Source organism: Lontra canadensis, unplaced genomic scaffold (genome assembly GCF_010015895.1).
Source record: "Lontra canadensis isolate GAN:19392208 unplaced genomic scaffold, GSC_riverotter_1.0 scaffold48, whole genome shotgun sequence".
Taxonomy (NCBI): domain Eukaryota; kingdom Metazoa; phylum Chordata; class Mammalia; order Carnivora; family Mustelidae; genus Lontra; species Lontra canadensis.
This window is the reverse complement of record NW_022631042.1, coordinates 7,695,146-7,715,049: the sequence shown is the minus strand read 5'-3', so window position 1 is coordinate 7,715,049 and position 19,904 is coordinate 7,695,146. Positions and strand designations below refer to the sequence as shown.

Here is a 19,904-nt window from a genome sequence, read left to right as displayed (position 1 = left end):
TGAAACTTTTATAATCAACTCCTCATCATTCATGTCTCCTCAAATACCACAGGTCAGAGGGCCTGACCATGCTGTCTAAAACAGCTACCACCTTCCCTTTACTCTATCCAATACCCTACTTTGTTTTATTTTTCACCATATGAAATTTTACTTTTTTTTTTCCTTGTTTCCTTGATATATATTCCACTTGAGCTCCATTATCTCTTGATACTAAATAAATGGTCTCTGGTATAAATGAATGAATGAATGAGAGATATCTAAAATATTATGAAAGTATGTAGAAGTACAAAGGTTGATATAATGTTAGAAAGGATCATTGAATGTAGAATCCAAAAAAGAACAGGGTGTTAAACCTTTGTTCTTGGCCCTAAGAAAGAGAGTTCTATTAGTTATATTTCTTGATTAGTGCAGTATTGTGCAAAGGGATACCCCAAATAAATAACACATATTTCTCCTAGCTTCCTAGTTAGGAATTCAACTTTCAGGTACAATTAATTTGATGTGACCTTGGAACATGTTGAGCATGACATCCCAGAACACAATAACCCTAGGATATAAAATGATGCAGAGAGACGGAGATGGTTATTTTAAAGCTGGCAACAGCCTTTTTTTTTTTTTTTTTTTTTTTTTTTTTTTTTGGCAACAGACTGTTTTTATGAGGATGTTTATACAAAGAAAAATACTGGAATAGATTTATTCATTATAAAAAGCAAGTCCCTATGAGTTTTACCGCTTTTTAAAGAAAATCATGGAAAAAAAAAAAAGGAAAGCTAAACTGCTCTGCATGAGGAATGAAGATAAACTTAAGGAAGGGAAAGAAGCAGCAGAAGATAATTGAACCTATGAAAACATACTGATGCCAAGGAGCCTAAGTAATTGTAAAAAATTTTTTTTTCTCCAAAGGAAAGGAGAAATAAGCCTTGACCATGTGCTTTAAAGCAGTTTATGTCCTTCTGAAGACCCCGACCTACTCCACTTTCCCTGCTAACCTCCAGCTGGGAAAGTCAGGGCCCCAATCAGTTTCTTAGAACCTTTGTCAACTCCTTCCCAGGGCTACGGAAAAAGTCAGGACACCAGAGTCCTTCTGGATTACTGCCCAAGTCCTTAAATAGAAGCTGTAGCAGCCCAGAGTGGAGGGCAAAGGAAAGTGTGCATGCAAAGAGCTTGTGCTATTGATTCAGGAGGTCTGGAGTAGAAGCATGAGCGAGCTATGTATAGGGTCAGGTCTGGTCCAGCCGCTCTGCCTTCGCGGGGGCCTTGCCAAGTATGGATGTGCACAGTGTTTCTGCATACTTTGCCTTGCACCTCACAGCCCCAGGGGAATGTGTGCTCACACCGGGCCACACGGGTGACTCGAGGTGTCTCCTACCCACAGCCACAGCACATGACTTCACAACCGTTGGATCCTTTAGTTGTCTTGCTATAGAACCGGCCCGCAGTGCTTAGGGAATCTGCAGCCTGGTCCAAGACACAGGACCTTTGGGGAGTTGTCACGGTTCACAAGATCAGTCCGGGCGGCACAGCCATAATACTGGCGAGCCGCTGTCATGCGGGTGCCATTCTGAGTTGCTGTAACCTGCACAGCTCCATCAGAGGGCCGCCACTCACCTGTGTGGAAGAAATCTGTGAGTGTACATGGCAGGTGCACAGAGTACAGGGTCTACTTACACCACGGCACATACACCCGAGCTTCAAAAATTGCTGCACAGCCATGAGACCAAAAAACGTTTAGTGTTGTATTTCAAATTTCTTCACACCCGCACACACACACACACACACACTGCTCAAATCATCAGTAAACTCTATTAACCCGGTAATGCCTTATGTGAGAGATTTCTAAAAAGACCAAGGAAGCAGCGTTGAGCTCCACATCTAAGTTGGCCTGGAGAGAACAGCTACAGAAAGTGAAAGGTGAGGGTTCCTTGGTGACTCAGTCAATTAAGAGTCTGCCTTTGGCTCAGGTCATGATCCCAGGGTCCTGGGATAGAGCCCCAGGTCGGGCTCTCTGGTCACTGGGGAGCCTGCTTCTCCCTCTCCCTCAGCCTGCCACTCCCCCTGCTCGTGCTCTCTCTCTTTCTCTCTCACTCTGTGTGTGTGTGTGTGTGTGTGTGAAATAAATAAATAAAATCTTAAAACAAAAAGGGAAATGTGAGTGAGATCAAGAGTATGGTGGGCAGGAACTCAGAGCGGAGACATGATCTTAAGAATATAATTATCCAGAAACTCACAAAAACCTTGGTTAGGACTCAGACACTGGAACAAGACTAACATTTTTTTTTTTTTTTGAACATTTACTAACTTCCAAGGCTATGAAAAATAAGACAGGGACTCCAGCCTTACCTATCACATGACTTCACTTCTAATTAAAGACTGACAATGATCACACTTCTATCTCCACAGCAGGAAGGGGTTCTATCCAGTTCCGGATTAGTTTCCAAGTAAGAAGAGAGCAACACATTAGATTTTACTATCCTTTTTAATTGTAATTTACAGAGGACTGGGGATATTATATTCACCTCTGATAACAATAATGGATAGCATGATAAACTAAAAATTAAACACTCTCTACAGAATGTTAGGTTTTTACTACATATCAATCCTCCATGAAGCAGAACTGTATGTGTGAGTGTGTTGTGCTGTTTGAGAAAAAGCCAAGAATAGAAATTGGCTATCTACATGCTGTAATAAGATAGAAGATTCTTGAAAGGAATGTCAAATTGAATCAAGTAATCCATGATCAAAGATAAGTCAGAGACTGAAACAAGAGCGTTGACTCAGTTTACCAAGTTACTGAGGGGTTGGGGAGAACACTTGGAATGACTTGGTGATCCACTACTGCTGATTTCATGTCTGGCTCTGGAGGCTGCTGATTAAAATAGCACATCTGAACTTGCCTTCACTTTCGATATTAACTAACATTGCTCTCCTAGAAAATCCCTTGTTAGCTATCACTTTACCATCTCTTGTTTGATTATGTGGAACTTTTGTAATATTATCGAGACCAAGATGGCCTTAACATTCAATTCAGCTTGACTACACTTGACTACAGTTTTCTTTCTGTGGGGCTCCTGACCTCCCATTTCTCAGGGTATTTGCTTTAAAAACTTGCAATTGTAAATTCTTTCTCTGCCTCTGAGATGTAAATCTTCCACTACCCAGAGATATCTTTCTCAAGGAGCGGGGAGACATCCCTTTGAAATGTAGTCACCAAAAAGATACCACCCCTATCTCCCAGTCTCTGTAGGAGGATAGGAGTCTAACTTAGATTAACTGCGAATTAGCAAAAATAAGTAAATGCCCTAATCCTTTTGACCAAACTTCCCCTTCCCTCAACCCAATAGTCCTCCAAAGATTTTCTGTGAGACCACTCCAGTATTTAAAAATCTTCCTGCCCTTTTCCCCTGCCCCTGCAAGGGCAGTTGAGTTCCATCTCCCTCCTCCATTCCAATACTCTTGAACAAAGTCTTCCTTGCCTCTTTAACTGTTAAATCTATCCAGTGCAAATATTTTTTGCCATTGAACTGATCTGTTTTCTCATCCTCCTAAATCATTTACTCTACTGGGATCAGGCAATATTTTTCAGTTACTTTTAAATCAGTAAAATATTTTTTCTTTTTAATATGAGATTTAGAATAAATGTAACTGAAATGGATATTCTTGACAGAGGTAGTGAATGATACATGCAATGAAGAACTAAAATAACCACAGTCGAAGATATGAAAATGTAGATAATTGAATAATACCAAGGAATAATTCAATGAAAAACTACTTTCCCACTTTTTACCCTGAACAACAGACACACACACAGACACACACACAGACACATGAAGAAATATTAAGACATTTTAACTTAATGCCATACACAAAAATTGCTCAAGATTGGAAAATTTGAAAAGTCTCTCTGGCAGGCGCAGAAATCTCCCTGATACATGATGTGAAAGGCATGAGAATCTCTTGAAACCTAACAGTGGGATTTCAACTATAGAATGCAAAGTGTCAATATTCTAGGAAGAAGAGCTGCTAGTTTAGGGAGGGCAGGTATAGGAAGCCATAGACTTTACAGGGGATAAAACCACAGAGACATGTACAAAATTTGGTCATTGTTCATAAGGTAAGTAGATGTTCAAGATCCAGAACTCTTTTTTTTTTAAATTATTGTAAACAGTGTGTTTAATTCTATATTATGATTTTAAAAAAATTTTTTAATTAATATATAATGTATTATTAGCCCCAGGGGTACAGGTCTGTGAATTGCCAGGTTTACACACTTCACAGTAACACACCACAGCACATACCTTCCCCAATGTCCATAACACAACCACCCTCTCCCTACCCCCCTCCCCCTGGCAGCCCTCTGTTTTGTGAGATTAAGAGTCTCTTATGATTTGTCTCCCTCCTGATCCCATCTTGTTTCATTTATTCTTTTCCTACCCCTCAAACCCCACGTTGCATCTCCACTTCCTCATATCAGGGAGCTCATATGATAATTGTCTTTCTCTGACTTATTTCGCTAAGCATAATACCCTCTAGCTCCATCCACGTCGTCGCAAATGGTAAGGTTTCATTTCTTTTGATGGCTGCATAGTATTCCATTGTATCTATACACCACATCTTCTTTATCCATTCATCTGTTGATGGACATCTAGGTTCTTTCCATAGTTTGGTTATTGTGGACATGGCTGCTATAAACATTCGAGTGCACGTGCCCCTTCGAAGATCCAGAACTCTTAAGGGTAAATAAACAAACAAAACCCCAAAATAACACCAGACAAAAACCATCCAAGGAACACATTTGGTTTGCCAGTTCTTGTTTAAGTAGAAAAGAATGTAAGGGCCACATGTTGTTTATAAAGAAATGCCCGACTGCATTCGTTTTGCTCAGTTTTCTGACTTGCCATTGTTCTTCTGATGATAAAACCTAACTGTAAAATGGAGTGTATTGACCAATATCATCTAGTTTATTTGGAAACAGCAGGTTGTCTCAGATTCTTCCGAGAAAATCTCTTGCTCCTTATTCTTCTGTTAATAAGGGCAATTAGAAACATAATGGTCCGTTGTGACTGGCGGCTTCCTAGTTAAAACAACTCAGCAGCCCCTGAAAGCCTTACTACCTAGGTTTCTTTTCCAACAAAGATAAATACTCCATTATCTACTTACTTCAGTCAGTTTAACTAAATTCAGCCCAAATCATCTCTCATAAAATTGATGAACAAATGTTGTCAAGTTTTTATAGAGCTAAAATTAGTTATTTAGTGTGCAGGTCTGATTTTTTAATCAGTTGTTATCAGGGCTGTGAAAACGAGTGGAATAAAAACCCAAATCTATAATCAGATCTTGCGTTTTTTTTTTGTTTGTTTGTTTGTTTTTTTTAGATCTTGCGTTTTTGCTCACACAATTTCTTAATAAAGAAAATTCTAAAGACAATTAGGTTCCTGGAAGTGGTTTAATTAAATCATTCAGACTATGCTAAAATTCTGTGGGCAATATTTGATGAGGAGTAGCCTGAGTTTGAGGTAAATTTAGTCTATTCTTGAGATCTGGGCCGAGCATGCTATTTTTAGGTTGAAATGGCACAAGACATCATCACCCACACACGACTGGGAGAAATATTTCTTGGTAGTAGGACTAAATTATCGGGAATTCATGTTCAAATAGTCTTCTGGTCATTTATGTGGTTTTGGGAAACAAGATGTAAGTTGATGTATGTCATTTCCCCTATCCTTCCCAACAGTGTGCTCATCATTCCACTCCATGAAATGCTGCTCAACATGACATGAGTCATTTCTTTCTGGGGGCATTTTCTCTATTATTGTCATAGTCTAATGTAAACCACAGATGAGACTAAGACAAGTAGACTTCTTTTTTCATATATTTATCATATAACTATAAATTCTTACATAGCAATTCCCAAGTCAGGCTTCATCCAGAACAGTTTCTCATTTCCATTCATTTAAAAAATAACATGTTTTCTAATTCCCAGGAGCCTTAGCGTTGTGAAACCCTATGGTCCTTTCAGATCCCTCAAGGGATAGTAACAAAATTCCTTAGAAACTAAAAGCAACAACAATGAAATCATTATATTTTAGGACAGATCTGTAGTATGGGGGGAAAATAATAGTGAAAACATAGGTTGATCTCCAAGCATTTGGAACTCATCAATGTCCATCAGCAACATTGGTCTTCCTCTAGGTATTGAAGACTGCAGTCTTTCAACTCTTTGAAAATCTGAAGTGAAATCTCTCAGTATTTTCATTTACATTTCTTTGCTAACAGATCAGTTAAACATTTTTTCATATGTTTTTAGATATTTAAACTACTTTTTATTGTTGTTGGATTAACTGTTGTGTCCTTTGCCCATTTATCTTCCTGTTCTTTATCTTTTAAGATGTCTTTTTTTTTTTAATGATTTTATTGATAAGTAATCTCTGCATTCAACAGGGGGCTCGGATTTACAACCTGGAGATCAGGAGTTGCATGTTCTACTGACTGAGCCTGCCGGGTGCTCCTAGATAGTCTTTCTATGTAAGTTCTTTTATGCTTTCTTTTGTGTTGTTTTATATATTCAGGTTTGTTTAATCTCTTATTTTTATCCTTGTAGATTTCTTGTTTCACTTTTAACTTAAGGAAGATAATATTCATGCATTTATACTTCTACTTCTTTTGAGGGGTAAAATTTATTACAAAATAAATCAATGGTAAAAACAGTTTACTGTAGATTTTATAGAATTTAGGATGCACGAATATTTCCTCATCTGTAAAAATGGAAACAATAATACCTCTAGCACAGGACTGAGATAAGTATAACACACTGTAAGGTGTAAGAGAGGATAAAGCAGTTATAACACATTCTTTCCTTATTTCCATCCTTCCTTTCTAGATAACTGCTGTTTCATTTGCTTCTTGCCTTATCATGTTGAGTCCTATTCATTTCCTACACTGAAATGTTCCCTACCTTTAACCTGATTCCAATCCTCCCATGTTTGGTAGAATATTGCCTCTGCTCCTATGACATGTTTGATTATGAAGATTCTATTAATTTTGTTACTTACCTGTCTCTGTAACTATTGCGCATTCCTTCAGAAGTCTAGCACAGTGACTGACATGTAGTTGTATGGTGTATGTATGTATGTGTATGTAACCCTATTCTTTTCCTTTATGTGTTCAGAATTTTCAATTAACATCATGCCATAATGTTTTATTCCCTATGGTGTTACAGAGTTTGCAATGATAGTTTCTTCCTAGACTTTTATTTATTTATTTTAAAGAGAGAGAAAGAGAGAGAGAGAGAGAGAATTCTTAAGCGGACTCGACACTGAGTGTGGAACCCAAAGCTGGGGCTTGTTCTCCTGACCCTGAGATTGTGACCTGAGCCGAAATCAAGAGTCAGATGCTTAAGTGACTGAGGTACCCCTCTTCTTAGACTTATAAGGTGTAAAGTTAATGCTAGAGAAATAAAACAAAAGTAGATTAAAATTGTAAACCAATCCACTAATTTTAACACTTGGCCAAATTAAGTGACCAATTTACGAATGTATATTAGTAACTACGTGAATTAATAATGGTTAAGCAAATAAATTTACTATTCAAATGCTTGTATAAATATAATTATATAAATATAACATATAAGATATATGTGATATGTGCATAGAAATATATTATGATTTATATATAAATATATAATATGTAGGAAAATATAATTAAAACCAAGTTTTAAAAATACCATAGTATAAAATACATTATATTTTATATATTATTGATGTAAGTATATAATAATATATTACTAAATAAAATTTTATTTGATTTTTAATATTATTTAATTTGACTCATTTGTTGTGATGTATTTTTTCAAAAATCGAATTAACAACAGTGCCCTTGGGTGGTTCAGTTGGTTAAGCAACGGCCTTTGGCTCTGGTCATGATCCCAGGATGCTGGAATCGGGCCCTGAGTTGGGCTTCCTACTCAGGGCCAGGCCTGCTCCTCCTTCTCCCTCTGCTGCTCCCCCTGTCTGTGCTCTTTCTCTCTGTCAAATAAATAAATAAAATCTTTTTTAAAAAGTGAACTGACATGTAAATGATTACTTCCTTCACTAGGGAACTGCAAAGAATTGTAGTTTTTGAGCAGTGAGGTCATGCTGTCCAGACATAGCATTTTTTTCCTAAAAATTTAAATAATTGGGGTACCTGGGTGGCTCAGTCATTAGGTGTCTGCCTTCGGGTCAGGTCATGATCCCAGGGTCCTGGAATCCATCCCTGCATCATCAGGTTCCCTTCTCAGCAGGAAGCCTGCTTCTCCCTCTGCTGCTCCCCTGCTGTGTTCCCTCTCTAGCTGTGTCTCTATCTGTCAAATAAATAAAATCTTAAAAAAAAAATAAATAATTTCTGCAACTTCGCTTCAGTTTGCAAAAGTGGAAAACAGATTTAAAGGTAGCAGGATAAGCCACCCCAAAATACGCAGCTTTGGTATAAGGATTATTGTAAGCTGAGACAAGAAGAAGCAGGTAAAAGAAAAGCTCTCTGCTCTCTGTCCACCCATTTGCCTACAAGCAGGACATAAACTCATACATGTGCTCCCCTGCCCCAACCCGGAAGGACACAAGTTAATGACTTCAGACAACTCTAGACCTTTATCAGCCTAGAGGCCAGAGGACACAATACATAAATGAACCTTACTAAAACTACCCTTATGTACCATTAGTTTCCCCATATATTTGCCTTCCCATAATCTGCTCAGTCCTAGAAACTCAATCTTTTCCTTTGTCTTATCACTTCTCTACAAAATTACTGTTCTTTGATAAAATGTTCCATAAATTCAAGTTCTACCCATCCCTTTGAGTTCCTCACCACTGAGTACTCCACATAAATGCAGGAGGCACCTATAAAGAAACAACTTTTGTTTTTTCCCTTGTTCATCTTTGGCCAATCTAATTTGCAGGGCCTCAGTCAATGAACCTGAGATGGGTAGAGGAAAAGGCATTTTTTCCTTCCACAGATTCAACTTTTAACTTATATAGGCTTAGTTTCATTTTAAGTTAAAAAGTATTACTTATACTATTTTCAGTGCCAAAACTTGTATTAGCGAGTTTCTGAGGCAAAATCTGAAATAATTTTGTTCTGAAAGATGATTGTTTTTGGTTCTGATAGTTATTTCAATGGAGACAAAATCAGTCAATTAAATATATATCTTTAAAATGTAAAAAACTCAATACATAGTTTATAAGCCAAAGACATAGATCAATTAAATATATATCTTTAAAATGTATAAAACTCAATACATAGTTTATACGCCAAAGACATAGATGGTATATATTATCTTTTGATCATTTTCTCTGTGAAATTGAGTAAGTCCTTGTTTGTTTGTTTTTTTAAGATTGTATTTATTTATTGACAGAGAGAGAGACAGCGTGTGAGGGGACACAGCAGGGGGAGTGAGAGAGGGAGAAGCAGGGTTCCTGCCGAGCAGGGAACCAGATGTGGGGCTCGATCCCAGGACCCTGGGATCATAACCTGAGCCAAAGGCAGATGCTTAATGACTAAGCCACCCAAGACACCCCAGGTCCTTTTTGTTTTATACTGATTTCCTATTCAGAACTCACACAAGAATATTTCAAAATACACAAGGTAATTCTCATTCAAAACTATAGATTTAGATGCAATTTAAATACAATGTTCAGATTGTGTACTAAATGTGTCAAACACAGTGATGTAATATTAGAGAAGCATAATAATTATAGAAAATATGTCAACACTGAGAATTTGTCTTAAACACAAAACTATTTTAGCTTTTTAAACCAAAATACTCCTGTTGTTAAAAAACAATCAACTTAATAAGCTGTTGAAATAATTGGGTATAACACTACATAAACCCATATTTTTACCCATGACAAGAATTCTGAACAATTGTTAATAGGCTTTGCAAATAAACTTTTTTCCATTGGCATATTTGACTTACAAAAGTTTACTTAAAAATTATATGTCGATAATTGTCTATAAAAGACAGTAAGACGTATTTTAGGTTAATATCTGTACAATGTGTCTGGAAAATACTTGTGCCTTTTTGATTAGTAAAATATTATAGTACACAGATATATTGGGAATTGGTGAATAATTTCATGAAACACTGCAATTTAGAAGTGCCTTCAGATAGAGGGTCATAGATAAAAAGTATTTGTGTAATTATTAATTCTCTATATGTAAAGGCTTAAAAAATAATTATGTAAGTTTAAATTACTTTTACTGAAAATGGCTATCTCAACCTGGAAACAGAGGTGATAGATATATTAATGACAGAAAAAAATTTCAGACTTTTCAAAAATACATTTGAATTCTTGTTTTTGGACAGAGGAGTTCATGACCCAGCCTCTGGATTTTTCCTATCTCCAGCTCTATTTTAACACAGATGATGATAACTTCCTCAAAAGAGAAAACAGGATTTAAATTCGACCCTCATAACTAGCAGCTAGGTATTTTCCACCTTGATTCATAGAAAGTTTACATGTAGTTTTTATTTCAAATGTTTTTAAACTGCAAACACAAATGCAGAACTCACATTTTTCTTTTAAAATGTGGACACAGGGGTGTCTGGGTGACTCAGTGGGTTAAAGCCTCTGCCTTCGGATTGGGTCCTGATCCCAGGGTCCTGGGATCGAGCCCCATACTGGGCTCTCTGCTTGGCAGGGAGCCTGCTTCCACCTCTCTCTCTGCCTGCCTCTCTGCCTACTTGTGATCTCTGTCTGTCAAATAAATAAATAAAATCTTTAAAAATAAATAATAAATAAATAAAATGTGGACATAAAATTAAGTCCCTATTTTTCTCTCTGGACCAGTAAAATACAATAAAGCAAAACAATTCTTGTTGGAAAAGTATGATTTTAAACTGTTGCTACTGGCTGACACATACTGATTTATGAGTTTCCCATGAGGAAGAAAGACTGAATGTCATTTTCCTTAGGAAACTTGACACTAACCATTCTCATAGATCATTATATGTTTGTATTATAACAATTAACAATTCTTTTATTTTGATATTATATAAACAAAGCTTTAGAGGAAGCTACCATCATAGATTCATGTTTTTATTTTTTTCTCTCAGAAGAGTCATCTTCTCACATGACAAACATTTTGTACTTTTAAGAATTTACTGTAGCTAGATCCAGGAGGTTCAGAGAATAACCAAGCACAATAAATACCAAAAAATCTGTACAAGGGAGGACATCTGGTTGACTCAGTCAGAAGAGCATGTGACTCTTGATCTTGGGGTCATGAATTTAAGCCCCATGTTAGGTGGAGAGATTACTTAAATAAATAAAGGCTAAAAATGAAATCTGCACATAGGCATATCATAAACTGCAGGAGATCAAATAAACAACAAAAAGGGGAAAGGATCCACTGGGAAAACCACTTTACCTACACAGAAACACAGACAAGACTGCAAAGAAACTTCCCTTTAGAAACCCTACAACCAAGGAATGGAGTAGAATAATAAAAAAAAAAAAAAATAAAAAAAAAAACCCACCAAATTAAAGAATACATCACTTCTGAAGTTATCCTTCAAATTGAAAGAGAAATAAAGACTCTCATAGATCAAAAATTGAGGGCTTTGTTACCGATACACCTGCCATGTAAAAACTATAAAAAAATTTCTTCAGGGTGAAGGAAAACCTCCACAGAGATTCACCTGCTTCCAAGACACGGATTTAATGAGGAGAACAGGCTCTACTGAGCATCCACGAAAATCTCAGACCCTGCCTGTTTTTTTTTTTTTTTTTTTTTTTTTTTTCCTTGTGTGTTGTAACAACTGAAAGCCTACTGTCTTGGTGCATACCTATGGGGACACCGTTCAGTCTGGTGCTGCTGCACCCCACCTCTCCCAAACCAACAAAAGACAAAGACAGAAGGGAGCCTCAGAGGGAGGAGATCTCTGGGATGAGTCTTCTGTGAATGGGGGGTGGGGATGAGCCTCACGCAGGGGTGGGTCCCCCTGTGCCTAACACACACGCAGAGGAAGAAAATGGCATTGCCCTGCTATGACCCTCTAGGTGTCAGGTGGGTTGATGGTAGCCCCAGCTCCAGACTGCCCATTTATTTCCCCCACGCACTGTGTAAGCAGTCAGTCTCCCTTTCTGTCCATGCCATGAACAGAGGAAGAGTTGGGTCTGCTAGAATTCAGGTACCCCTCCCCCACCCCAACTATTTTTTTTGGCGGGGGGATTTTGTTTGTTTATCTGACAGAGATAGATCATGGGTAGGCAAAGTGGTGGACGGGGCTGGGGGTAGGGAGAGGCGGGCTCCCCGCTGAGCGGAGAGCTCCGTGGGGGGCCCAATCCCGGAACCCTGGGACCGTAGCCTGAACCGAGGGCAGAGGCTTGACCCTCTGAGCCACCTAGGCGCCCCTCCCCACCCCAACTATTGTCAGCTCCTGTTGCCAGGTGCTGGTTTGCGTTGGAGACTCAGGTGCACCTCCCCCACCCCAACTACTGTCAGATCCTGTGGCCAGGCGCTGGTTTGTGTTGGAGACGGAACCCTCGTAGGGGTTCCAAGCAGTTACTAGTGGCCCATAGGACACTGGTGATCGGAGACAAAGCCACAAGGCTCTTTGGAGCCAGCTGGTGGCCATCAAAATGTCTCCCCACACAGTTCTGGAGCAGCTGTGGGCTGCTGGTCTGGTGATATACGAACGTTTGCCACATGTGCCACGAGTCTCTGGGTTTCACTGGGAGATCCTGGTGTGCACTGCAGTGGTGGTGTTCATAGTAAGGAGAAGACCAAAGGGGCAGTGTGTCCAGAACAAAGTGTCTGGAAAAGGTATGGAGAAGACAGAACCGGAGGCACAAGCCTGTGGAGCTGTCGCATCATCTGAGCAGAAGGCCAGTCCTCTCCCATTACAGATCCTTGCTCTGGCTGCCCTGAATAAGGATGTCAGGTACTTTTCATTGCAAAATGCTATGCAACTGCTGAAGGGAGTTCGGGAAAGGCTGTTGAAGAGCCCTCACCAGCTGACTGATGAAAATCCCATCTCTGGTGCATCACAGGAAGATGGAGAACCCCCTGCGAGGAAAATACCAGAAGGCTTCAAGGACAGCCCTGATCTGCAGGGACCTGCAGACCCGCTGGTTCAGGACATTGGCAGTTGTGGACAGAGAGTGCAGGAGGAGGCCGGGGAGGCAGGCAGGCCCGAGCTTCCTGATGGAGGAGTGTGGCGGCGGGCCACCGGTGAGGGCCAGAGCCAACACCACACCTTAAGCCAGATGCTCCTGAAGGTGATGCATCTGTTAGAGCTCATTAGACATCATCTGGAAGTTGGGGGCTCAAGGAGGGAGATGGAGACTGGCTCCTCCACTGACCATGTGCCCTCAGGTGGGAGCCCTGCGAACAAAGGAAAGCCGTCCAGGGCACTGAAGAAGGAACATCAGAGGAATGAAGAGCTCCCAAGAAAAACAACAACCCAGCAAGCCGAGCAAGGATCTTTTCACCTTCAAAACACCCTCCTGGAACGTGAGATTCAGAAGTTACACCTGAAGCTCGAGGCAGAGCCTAAGCTGTGCAAGGAGCACATTGAACACCTGGAGAGGAAGATGATGGAGGAGAAGGCACACTGCCTGCAAGTGAAGAACGAACTTGCCAAGGCGCGCAGGAAGGCGGATGCTGCCCACTGGAACTTATGCCTCTACAGGCAGATGGCCAACGACCTGTCTGGAGAGTGGCTAAACATCTCCTCCTTCCGTGACCGGGAGCACTTCCTGTTTGAAAAAAGAATTGAGGAGAGCCAGAAGGCTGTTCTGTGGGCAGAGAGAGAGTTCCAACGCCTGAAAGAAGAAAAATATTGCCTCAGGCAGAAGCTGGCCAACTTTGGACCCAAGGTCCAGCCTATCTCCGGGGGGCCTCCTGCTCCTGCTGTTCCAGGCACAGCCTCCAAATACCCTCAAGGGCCAAAGGCTCCCCTGAAACCCAAGAAGCCCAAGAAGGGAGCAAGTGTGCACTGGCCAGACTCCAAGACCTCGGGTCCCCTGCAGGTCTGATTCCATTTCCTGGCAGCCACCAACACTTGCAACCAGAGCACAAAAGCTACTGTGCTTACCCCTTAAGCCATACCCATTGCTCCTTTTAGTTTAGATCCCCACCCATTATTTAACCGATGCTATGTTAACCATTCCTGTGGGGCTTTAACTGAAATAAATTAGAATATGGATAAATTTAAATGTATTCTGGCCATTTAATAGTCCTATAATAGAAATAGTTCTTAAGATATCATGTACAAAGCTTTTGTATACAATTATACACAGCCAACAAGCCGTTATTCTTGACTTTATGTAAATGAGCGGGAGAAAGGAGCTAATATTCCAGGTAGGACCAGACACTCTAGACACCTTTATCATTACACTGGGCTGCAAATTATAATTTTGTATTTTTAAAATTATAATATAAGCTTCGGTCCTAGGTCTTTGGGACTATTTTTTATTTCATAATAAAATCTTAAATCAAGTAGTCATCATCAAGTCTGACTTAAGTCACTTTGAGAAAACACTACATTTATAACCTTTAAGTCTACAAAATCATTGGATCTAAACTAAGTGGTATCTAAGAAGGACACTCTTTTATGCATTGATAAAATAAACTTTGTATATTCAGTGGAGGTGCCATTTCTGCATTCCTTGAACAATCTTCCTTTGAAAAGGGTTAGGGGTTAGATTTCCCTAGGTGCCAGAGCTGCAAGGGCAAAGAAGACCCAACAGCTCCACCCTGAAATGGTTTAACAGCCTATGGTCCAGGTATACCCTGAGTAGAGAGACAGTCCAACAACTGTCTTAACAAAGTTGACAGCAATGGTCAGGGTGCCCGGAGATCATAGGAGGAAGGGATTCCTCTTGTCTGGAGCAATCTGGAGGTGTCACAGGGGAAGTTATGGGTGACACTGCAGCTACAGCACACAGAATGAGCTGGAGTTTGGCTATCTGGAAGGAGGGACAGGAATGGGAAGGAAGGGGATTTAAAATAAAGGAAACAGCATGACAAGCATTAGTGGGGTGTGAAATGCTATGCTGGGGAATGACAAAGCACTTAATGTGAGTGGAATAGGCTCCCAATGTGAGGGAAGCAGGGGTGTAAACAAAAGTTGAACCCGCAAAGGCAGATCATGGTGGATGGGAGGTGTTTTGCATGGGACTGGGAGCCTCAACCTCATATCATAGGCACCTGGGAACCATCGAAGGTGTACTCTCCAAAAGAGCGATTCTACAATATTTGAGAACAGTTTATCTGAGAGAGAAAACATTGTTTTCAAGCTTTTAAACCAAAATTGTTTTAGAAGAAGTCCAATTTGCAGAAATACAACAAGTGTGAACTTTAGCTCCATGTTTCTCCTGATGGTTCAGAAGTTTTCAATTTCTAAAGCCTAAACTATGAGACTATAAATGTTTTCTAAAGTTGTGAACCAACATCTCCACTTTCCATTTTCTTAGAGAGACTGAAGACGTTCTCAACCAGTGACAACATTTTAATATCTCAATAATGTTATTCTGCACTGAGTGGGGGGCAGGATTTACAGAAAAAGTCATGTTTTCTGGGTCAGAGCACATCTCTTCCCGTGCCAGACTGCCACCAGGTAGCTGGATGATTTTGAAGAAAAAAAAAAATGGTTTCATCCATGAAATGAGAAAAATTGGACTAGACGATTTTTTAAAGGTCCTTTCCAGGTTCAGCACTTAAACATTTTAGGACTCGCATCTGTGTAAGGACCAATTTACATGTCCCAACAAATAACACTGGGCTGATACAATAATTTAGGTCAACTGCATCTGACAAAAGATTCAAGCCACGAGCGGGAGAAAATGGGGTCTGAAATTATGCAGACTCACCCATAGTTCACAGATACGCAGACCTGCATTTAGAACATTATTCAATCACCACAGCATTAGAGGGACATTAGAGGTTTGGGGGAAGTAAAAGTGAAGAGAATAAGTCTGGCTCCATCTTTATTTGAGATGCCATCAGGGAAAATGTCTAATGAGCTGGAAGTGTGATTCTGAAATTCAACAATTTTTCTCTGGAAACATAAATTTGAAAGTCTTTGTGGAAGGGGCAGCTGAGGCAATGGGAGGGGCCGGGAATGCCTTGAAGGGAATATGTAGCTTCAAAGAGAGGGCAAGGGAGGTGGGAACTGGCAAGATAAGATGAGCCTACAGAGGGAGGAAGAACACCAGGAGAGAAAGAATGTCTTGAGGCATGCTCAAGTAACAGTGTTTGTCACAAGATCCACATTGTCACATGTGACACACAGGGCAAGGGAGAGGGGAAAAGTTTGCATGTTGTGATTCCAGAAGGTCCCTGATAACTTTGTAAATGTTTCAGTGGGATGTGGAGAGAAAGCAAGAGTGCAGAAGTTGAAGACTAATCTGTGTTAGACACAGGCGAAGACTGGCTACTCTGAAGACTGAGTTTATACAGCACTTTTCAAAGTCAGTGGGAATCACTGGAGATGTGCATGTAAATCTTGACCATGCTTTTGACAAGAGCCGTTATCTTGGTCATCTAAAGTCCCCTGTAGTCCTTTAGCAACTTCCTTTCATACAAATTTATTAATCAGGATTCAGCAGAGCAACTGCATTCCCATGTGTTGGTCATTAGGTGATCAATATGTATCTGACATACATACGACACTTACAACTTTTTTTTTTAACACTTGTAACTTTTTTAGTAGAGTACCTTATCATTATTAAAGCAATCTTTTTTTAACATGAATTAAAAAAAAAAGTAAAATCAATGGGAACATATTCCAGCCATTATAAACTTTCAGTAAGAAACTACACAAATAATTCTGAGGCATTTCCCCAAGATGCAAACTGGGGCATCTTTTTCTTAAGTATTCCACTCCTGGAAGGCAACTATGTGTCAAGATATTGATGCCCCAGAGTGAAGCATTCATTTTAATGACTTGGACACCACATAAATACCCACAAATAAGGGAATGGTTAAATTGAGTAAGATAAAATATGATTCAAATTACATTTAGTGGTAAGGTAGAAAGGAATAAGATATAACATGTAAACATATTATTAATGTTTAATATGCTCATATTATATGTTTAATATGTTTACTATGTTCATATTATATGTTTAATATGTTTAATAAACATATTATGTTAAAAAAAGCAGAGTATCAAACAGCATACCCAGAATAATTATCTAATTTTGTTTAACACAGACACCAAAAACTTTACCCACAGAAAAGATTGGAAGGAAATACTCTAAAATTTAAGAGTAGTTTTCTTTGATTAAAAGTGTGGTTGAGTTTAATTTTAATCTTTGCCCTTCCTTATTTTCCAAATTCTAAATAAATTTTATTAACAGAAAAAGTCCATTAACTTCTAATTTTGAAAGACTAAAGGAAGGAGCAACTGAAATAAACCAAGTTTTGGGTTTTTTTCCCCCCAGAAAACACACACACAGGCATCTGTTCACTCATATCATATAATGCCTGTGGGCGTGTTCACAATACACACATGCACACACCTCTCCCTTTAGCAGAGAAGAGACAGAAATACATTCTCCTTGCTGTTTATGGAATTGGGGCAGCCTTGCACCTTCAGGTTTGGCAAGTAAGTGACCTGCATCTGGCTTCAGAACAAAAGGTTAAGTAGGTTTAACAATTGTTTAGAACTCATGTTTAAACATGCTTTCAATAACACTCAAGTGCAAAATACACAAAACAGGTAAATATTAGGAGTTGGTAAGATATCTATTCAGAAATTCCAAGTTATAATTATTTTAGACATTTATTCATTTTTTTTTAAAGAATTTATTTATTTGACAGAGAGAGAGACGAGATCACAAGTAGGCAGAGAGGTAGGCAGACAGAGAGGGGGAAGCAGGCTCCCCACTGAGCAAAGAGCCCGATATAGGGCTCAATCCCAGGACCCTGAGATTATGAGACCATGACCTGAGCCGAGAGCAGAGGCTTAACCCACTGAGCCACCCAGGTGCCCCAATTTTAGACATGTAAATAGTGAGGTTTCATGGATTCTGTTGTCTGAAAACTGCATGCCCTGATTTAGCCTAAGTGACACGAGGATGGAGCTATACAGTAACAGATTTCAAACTTAGGAAATCATGAAACTCCCCACCAATCTTTTAAAAATTGTTGAGTGTCTTTATTTATGCACAGCTAGAAATTATTTTAAGGCTTCATATAAAGCCTGTGCCTCACCTTCCTCTAGTTTTCAGCTAATAATAAACTAGAATAAGATTAAATTATACCTTCATGCCGTTAATTAATTGTGTACTAAGCAGGGGATCTCATGATCTATAGAACTGTAAAAATTCTCAGTGACCTTATTTCCATCTAAATGTGCTACACTGGGCTGCTGGGTGGAGCACTGGAGTCAGAGAGAAAGCTCTGGAACAGGGTGCAGTCTTCAAAAACAGGTAGATTGCCGTTCAAAAGACTTATAAGATATTGAAAAAGGAAATAAGGACATTATTATACTAGCTCTGAAGGCAGAACATGCTAAGCAAAGACGTTTTAAGAACATTCTTTCTGTGTGTGCTGGATGTAGGCACTAGATGCTAAAACATAATGCCCAGGTTCAAAATAAAAAGGCTACTTCTATCGAAGAAAAATACATGTAATTTGGCATGAAATATATTTCCTCTGCTCCCATTTTCTGACTCTAAAGTATAAAATGGAAAGAAGTATTTCTGGCAAATGGCTCAAGGAGTCCCAAAGCAGCACCGGGTACCATAAAGAAGACATCCTCAGCCCCAGAAAGAGGAGCAAGTAAATATGTCAGTGGTGGTAGTAATGGTCTTAAACGCCTGTAAACATTTAACCAGACATTCTGTGAGACTTAGAGCATGAGCTCCGGTTACTCTCATGATGATAAAGTGAGGTTTAAATGTTGTTAGCTTTTAAAGTTTCACTGTTGCCTCTTTTGGAGCTGGGACAGGATCCAATCCTTTGTGTGCTGATGAGACATCAAGTCTCCAAGCTGGGTAGGGGTTTCTGGGAGGGAGAGTTACTGACTGGAGTGGATGCTGGGGGCAGCTCTGGGCCCTTGGGAACAGAAGAGATGAGAGTGGAAGTCTGCAAACTGGGTGAGACTGAGTGTGGATGTCAGCTACTAGATGCAGGAATGGGCCAGCGTGGGAAGGCAAAGAAATGTCTGTGGCAACAACACTGAGGCAGTTATTGACAAGATGTAACATGGTCTGAAGTGAAGGGGATATGATGGTAAAATGAAGGTTAGCTGCTGGAATTCTAAAGGAAAGATACAAAAGATTCCACCCACAATGACATGAGGCGGGGGTGTGGAAAGATTGATGAGCAAAAGGCACTGACGTGATAAGCCGGGAATGAGACCAAGAATGTAGAGGGAATCCATTACAGAAGAAGAATTCTGCATTAGAGATAATCTATTAAATACTTGTTTATGTTACACACACAATTTGAAATAACTATTGTCACTTTTAATTTAATTAAGTGTTTCAAACGCTATATAAATTATTTTTTTTAAAAGGGTTTTTATTGATTTATTTGACAGAGAGAGACAGTGAGAGAGGGAACACCAGCAGGGGGAGTGGGACAGGGAGAAGCAGGCTTCCCACCGAGCACGGAGCCTGATGCAGGGCTTGATCCCAGGACCCTGGGATCATGACCTGAGCCGAAGGCAGACGATTAATGACTGAGTCAATGCTATATAAATTATTTAAATCATTTTATCCCAGGACTTGCTATGACTAAGAAGAGTGATTTATTCTCTATAAGGTTCTTAAGTTATATTAGGCATGGTTTAGAAGGGCATTTCTAAGTTGGTTTTTATTTTTGCCTCCTAAAATAACTTTAATCTTATAAGGATTAAAAAAGGATTATATATATATAAGTGTATACACATATATATATATATATATATATAT

The 19,904-nt window shown here is 39.4% G+C and overlaps 1 protein-coding gene and 1 pseudogene across 7 annotated transcripts in view; both read right to left on the bottom strand.

Moving 5' to 3' along the window:
- Positions 1–19,904, bottom strand: part of MAGI2 (membrane associated guanylate kinase, WW and PDZ domain containing 2) — a 1,351,061-nt gene that overhangs the window by 351,757 nt on the left and 979,400 nt on the right. The window lies entirely within an intron of this gene.
- LOC116876832 lies at positions 1,221–1,713 on the bottom strand (annotated as a pseudogene).